Genomic DNA, 6,265 nt, shown 5'->3' on the forward strand with positions numbered 1-6,265 from the left:
CTATATGATTTCATTCATATGTGGAACTTAAGAAAAAACAGATGAACATAGGGGAAGGGAAGGAAAAATAAAATAAGATGAAAACAGAGAGGGAGGCAAACCATAAGAGACTCTTAACTCTAGGAAACAAACTGAGGGTTGCTGGAGGGGAGAGGGGTGGGGGGATGGGGTAACTGGGTGACAGGCATGAGGAGGGCACATGATGGAACGAGCACTGTGTGTTGTGCAATTGATGAATCACTGAACTCTACCTCTGCAACTAATAATACACTCTATGTTAACTAATTGAATTTAAATAAAAAATGTCAAAAAAAAAAGAGAAGGAACATAAGGAAGGGTGTGGCTGTAGAAGCACGTGGCTTCTGGAGAGTTCAGGCAGGTGACGGGTCTGTCAGAGCCAGCTTGAGTAGCCGGTCAGAGCCCACCGTCTAATCCCTGGGAATGCCTGGAGCCAGTGGTGAAACCATCAGCCCCTGGAAATCAACACTGGTGGGAGTATTCCCAGTACTACCTGGCAAGTGCGTCCTCAGGGCTGCTCCCCACCGCCCTGAGCGTGAGTAGTTACTGAGCAGATGCAGTTAAAAAGTGAGACAGAGTTACTTAACCTCTCACAACCTAATCTCAAGGGGTTGCTGTGAGAATTAAATGAGCTGGTATGCATAAAGCCCAGGCACATGCCGAGTGCTCAATGATTAAAGAGACTTGCCGGCTTCTGCCAATTTTCGAGCTCCTTCCCCAGCCTCGCTGCCCTCCAACACTCTGTTCACGATGATCTGTGGAGGAAAAAAGAACAAACATATGTTGAGTGGTTGCTTTATGCTCAGACTTTCACATATCATTCATTATTCCATACCATCAGCAACACTGTAGGCAGATATCTATATGGGCAGTTCACTGATCAATCTATTTAAGTTCAGAGAGTCTATATTACTTGCCCAAGGTCACACAGCTGCTAAGTGTTGGAACTGGCATGAAAAACTAAGACATCTGAATCTGACTTCAGGGCCTATTACAATGAGTCTTAATTAAATTAATATCAATTAAAAATATTTTTAAAGATTTTATTTATTTATTCATGAGAGACAGAGAGAGAGGCAGAGGCAGTGGGAGAAGCAGGCTCCCCGCTGAGGAGGGAGCCCGATGAGGGGCTCCATTCCAGGACCCTGGGATCATGACCTGAGCCGAAGGCAGATGCTTAACCAACTGAGCCACCCAGGTGCCCTCAATTAAAATATTTTAATAGGCAACTCATTTCAGTGGATAATACATTTCAGTGAGCCACATGACTGTTGGCAGTAGGAGGTGGGGCCTGTGGGGGGGTGATCAGGTCAGGAGGGTGCAGAGCCCATGAATGGGATTAGTGTCCTTATACAAGAAGCCCCAGAGAGCTCCCTTTCCCCTCCCACCATGTGAGGACACAGTGAGAAGTCTACAACCCCAAGGAGGGCCCTCACCCGACCACACTGGCACCCTGGTCTCAGACTTTCAGCCTCTGGAACTGTGAGAAATAACCTTCTGTTGTTTATTAGCCACCCAGTCTGTGGTATTTTATTATAGCAGCTGAACAGACTAAGATACAAGGGCAAATCAAATCTCAAAATACTGCTCATTCTTCAAGGCTCAATGAAGGTCCTGAAATTTCTGGGAAGTTTTCCTAAGCCCCAGCTACTAAGAACTCTCAGAGTACTTTTTAAACCCTAAGATCTCGTGGATAATTTAAAATATGCTGCCTTTTTCTTCCCTTTACTTCTTCATTCTCTCTTTTAAATGTAAATGCTTTAAATATATATATTTATATATTTTATAAATATATATTATATCCTTATATATAAATATTTAAATATATATTTAAAGCATTTACATGCAATACAAGTATGTATTTACATGCAATACATTTATATGCAATACATATATATGTGCAATACAATAAGGTATTTTTATCATAAAGTTAATGTCAAAAAAAATAAAGAAGGAAAAACAATCACTTCAAATAGAAGTGATCCATGGTAACATTTTAACACATTTCCTTCTATTGTTTTTAGTAAAATTGATAATCAATGGTCTGGCCTACTTAAGTCAACCCTAAATTATTTGAGAGTAGGGATTACACACTATCACTATTATCACATTTTACCTTTCATGTGAGCCCCTTAAATTATTGTCTTTGATGGAGACAATGCTCAATGGATTATGAGCTCCCAGCTAGTTGGGACCAGGGCACATGACTGAGAGTGAGGTGATGTAGATTTGCTTTAATTTTTGTGCCCTGAGAGGGTAGTGTGAAAAACCCAAAAGAGAAGAGGACATAGTCAGCCTTGTCATCTTCAAAACTACAGCTGTCCTCTTTACACAGGTGTGGCTCTCTAGAATGGAGACCCCCAGGGTTGTCTAATGTCCCAGAGGGATGCTGGATCCACCGCTGGCGTGGGTGGCCAGATATCACTTGAAAAATAAAAGCAAAATTAATACAGCAAGCAACAGATCACTCTCTTTCTCCTCTCCCTCCTTCTTACAAAGGACTGGGCAAAATTGATGCTTGATCTCTGTAGGAATCTGTTGTTGTTTCCCGTGGCTGCTGTAATAAATCATCACCAATTGGGTAGTTTAGAACAACAGAAATCTCTTCTCTCTCAGTTCTGGAGGCCAGAGCCTTCAATCAGTGTCACTGGGCTGAAATCAAACTGTCAGCAGGGTTGTACTCCCTCTGGAGGTTCTAGGGGAGAAATTACTTCCTGCCTCCCAGCTTCTGGTGGCGGCTGGTGTTCCTGGCTTGTGGCCATGTCACTCCATTCTTTAAAGCAGCATCTGCAAATCTCTCTCTGCTCTGTCTTCACATCACCTTCTCTGAGTGTGTCCGTCTGAAATCTCCTTTTGCCTCTTCCTTTTAAGAACCCTTGCGATTGCATTTAGGGCCCACCCAGATAATGCAGGATAATTTCTCCATCTCAAAACCTTCATTTCATTACATCCGCAAAAACCCTTATGAAGAAACATTTATACTGCCCAGAGTTTGGGACCTGGTATCTGTGGATGGACATTCTTTAGCGTACTGTACTAGTATTCCTTAGAGCAGTTAATTTGGAGGCTGCATGGACTTCATGGCTCAGAAGAAGCTTCTTCACCCTCATGATTTGGGTTAATGGGTGGAGATAGATTATGGAGAGGGGCAGGAAATGAGTAACTCGTACTTTCCCAATCCTTCTAGAAAAAGCCACTTTCTTCAATTTATCCTGTTTCCCTCTGCCTGGAACCCTTCCTTCCTTTGACCTCCTCTAAGGGGTCTTGCCTGACCTCACCTCCCTTCCTTGCCCATACTGCTTGGATGAAATCTACGACCCGCTAGTCCTCTGTGCCCCCTTCATAACTGCACAGAGCACAGTGAAAGGCATGTCCTATACTTAATGCTCCCCTCCAGAGTAGACTGTAAGCTCCATAAAACTCCCTGTGACTTGTCCAGAGCCGTGCCCTCAGTAGGTGCTTAATAAATGTCTGCTACTCTGACTTGAGTTGCATTCCAGCTGAGACGAGAGGCATCCTCAGCACATGTGCGATTGCATTTCCTCGCTTCTCTGATTCTGAAACTGAGGCCCAGAGACTCCCTCTTCCATGCCACATCCCTAGCCTGGCTGGCCTGACTCAGAGCCCTGATCAAAATCCTCCTCTCCCTGCCTCCGTTTCCTTGGTGATTAGACAGATCTTCATCCCGAGTTCATGTCTCTACTGCTGAGAGTGCGGTGAGTGGCCTGGAAGTCAGTGTCCTTAAAGCAGTCTTTGTTGAAAGGTCTAAGGGGCACACACCGGAAGTGGCGCACCTATGACGGGAAGCTGATGGAGGCCATGGAAGGGGAAAGGACCCTCCTTGAATGGGCTGGCCTGAACCAGGAAGAGAGTGATATTTCATCTCCGATGTTCAGTGGGAAGAATGGTTTGGGAAACATGTCTCTAAATGACAATGACTCGGTTCTTTCAGGCCCTGACTTTTACGTTTGTCATTGTCCTCCCACTGGGTTAAGTATGAGTGCTCCCCGGGGCCAAATGTCCAGCGTGACCATGCATGGAGCCTCCAGGCCACTTCTAGAAGTTTTCTTACAGCCTATTCTCTGCTCCTTAGTGGGAAGCTCCTATAAAGGGAAGCCAGGAGAGGAGAAGAGACACAAGTCCAAATCAGCCCCTTAGTTAGAGACTTTAAAGAGTTGGGGACTGAGTTTGTTCTTGAACTTCAATTATCTATGCTGTTTCTGCCTACGCCAAATGTTGCACTCCTATTCCTATTTAGTGTTTACATGGCTCTTTACAGTTTTCAAGCACTTTCAGGCATCATATCTTGTTTAATTATCATCCTTCTAAGAAAACAAAACAATATGAAGTTACACTAAATACATTTTTTTTTTTAAAGATTTTATTTGTTTATTTGACAGAGAGAAACACAGCGAGAGAGGGAACACAAGCAGGGGGAGCGGGAGAGGGAGAAGCAGGCTCCCTGCCGAGCAGGGAGCCCGATGCGGGGCTCGATCCCAGGACCCTGGGATCATGACCTGAGCCGAAGGCAGACGCTTAACTACTGAGCCACCCAGGCATCCCTAAATACATTTTTTTAAGGACAAAAAAAAAAAGACCGAGGCTCAGAAAAATTAAGCGACATACCCATGATAATACAGTGATGCAGGAGAGTAAATCAGTATTTAAACTCAGCTTTTTCAGAAGTGAAAGCCGTTCTAGTAATACTCTTCTCTCTTTCTTGGGCTGGGTCCAAAAATGTCTTATGACTTGGTACTCTCACAGGGGTAGGGGAAGTTCCTTAAACAGTGTAGACAAATCTCTCCGGTGAGGCCAAGTGAAGGCTTGGATCACCCCTTGGCTTCTGAAAGGCATCCAAATGGAGATTCTACCAAGAAGGAGGGTTAACTGTCCCCTGGAGTCATGTGTATTGCTGTGAGCACCCATAATGTCTCGGTAATCCCAAGTGTAGGTAGCAGAGGCCTAGAAATTTATTGATTTAAAACTGCAATTCAGGGGCACCTGGGTGGCTCAGTCCCGTCACACGTCTGCCTTTGGCTCAGGTCATGTTCCCAGGTCTTGGGATCGAGCCCCGAGTTGGGCTCCCTGCTCCTCCAGGAGCCTGCTTCTCCCTCTCTCTCTGCCTGCCGTTCCCCCTGCTTGTGTGCTCTCTGTCAAATAAATAAAATCTTAAAAATAGAATAAAATACAATTGCAACTCAAAATTGCAGTTGAGAGAGCACCTAGTGCATAGATTTTGATTGCTAAGTACCATTTCCTACTAAAAAGAACAAGGGCTTCACGGAGAGATGTTGATTCCAGGTCAGAAGCAGGGAGAGCAGAAGGTTGGCCTGGGACATCTTGTGCCACAAAGTAGGGGATTGCCCTGAGATCAGTGGCATTATATGAACGGGATACAGGAGCCAGCTTGAAGGAACTCTCACAGCTAAATGCAATTTGATCATCCCTCTTCCCTGCCCCCAAATGATAATATTAGATTATAGTAGGCTATAGTAGAAAAAAAGTCCATGAGTCCATAGTGATACTTTAAAAGGTAAAGAGAGAGGAAAAAGTGGGGAGAGAACAGGGGAAACTGTTCTTTATGAACAATGCTGACATATAAGTGTAGAAATGTTGATAGAATTAGAAAGTTCCCATTTTGGAGCCCTCAGAGTAATGGCAGATTCAGGTAAGACTAACTAAAGGTGTTAAAATCACTGAGCAGAAGGGTTGTTAGGGAAGAAGATATTCACATTATTTCAAAGTATCACCCCACAGATTATTCTTTTTCATGTATTTAAACAATTTTTCCCCAAGTTTTTATTTAAATTCCAGCCAGTTAACATACAGTGCGATATTAGTTTCAGGTGTAGAATTTAGTAATTTATCACTTCCATACATCACCCGGTGCTCATCACAGAAGGGCCCTCCTTACCACAGATTATTAATTACAGGAGAAACAGGCTGTTATAATGGGGAGATCTGGTAGTTTCCACCTTAATCAAGAGCTCCACATTGGCATTGCTGATTGTGGGGTGGCCTGACTTGTACATTCAGCTCTCTGAGATGAGATGCAGTGGAAGGTACACATCACGGTCAATGCAGGGCCCTTGTCAGGATTGTCACCTGAATGTAATCCCGAGGAAAGAGTCATCCATCCAGAATGTGGGACCTTCTGCAGGACAATAGCCTAGGCTCACTAGAGGACATAATGCCAGGGACATCAGAATGAGTAGAGGACTGTTCTACACTGGGAAAGGTAGACAGA

This window comes from Leptonychotes weddellii, chromosome 11 (assembly GCF_054177405.1).
Source record: "Leptonychotes weddellii isolate Sample4059 chromosome 11, ASM5417740v2, whole genome shotgun sequence".
NCBI classification, from domain to species: domain Eukaryota; kingdom Metazoa; phylum Chordata; class Mammalia; order Carnivora; family Phocidae; genus Leptonychotes; species Leptonychotes weddellii.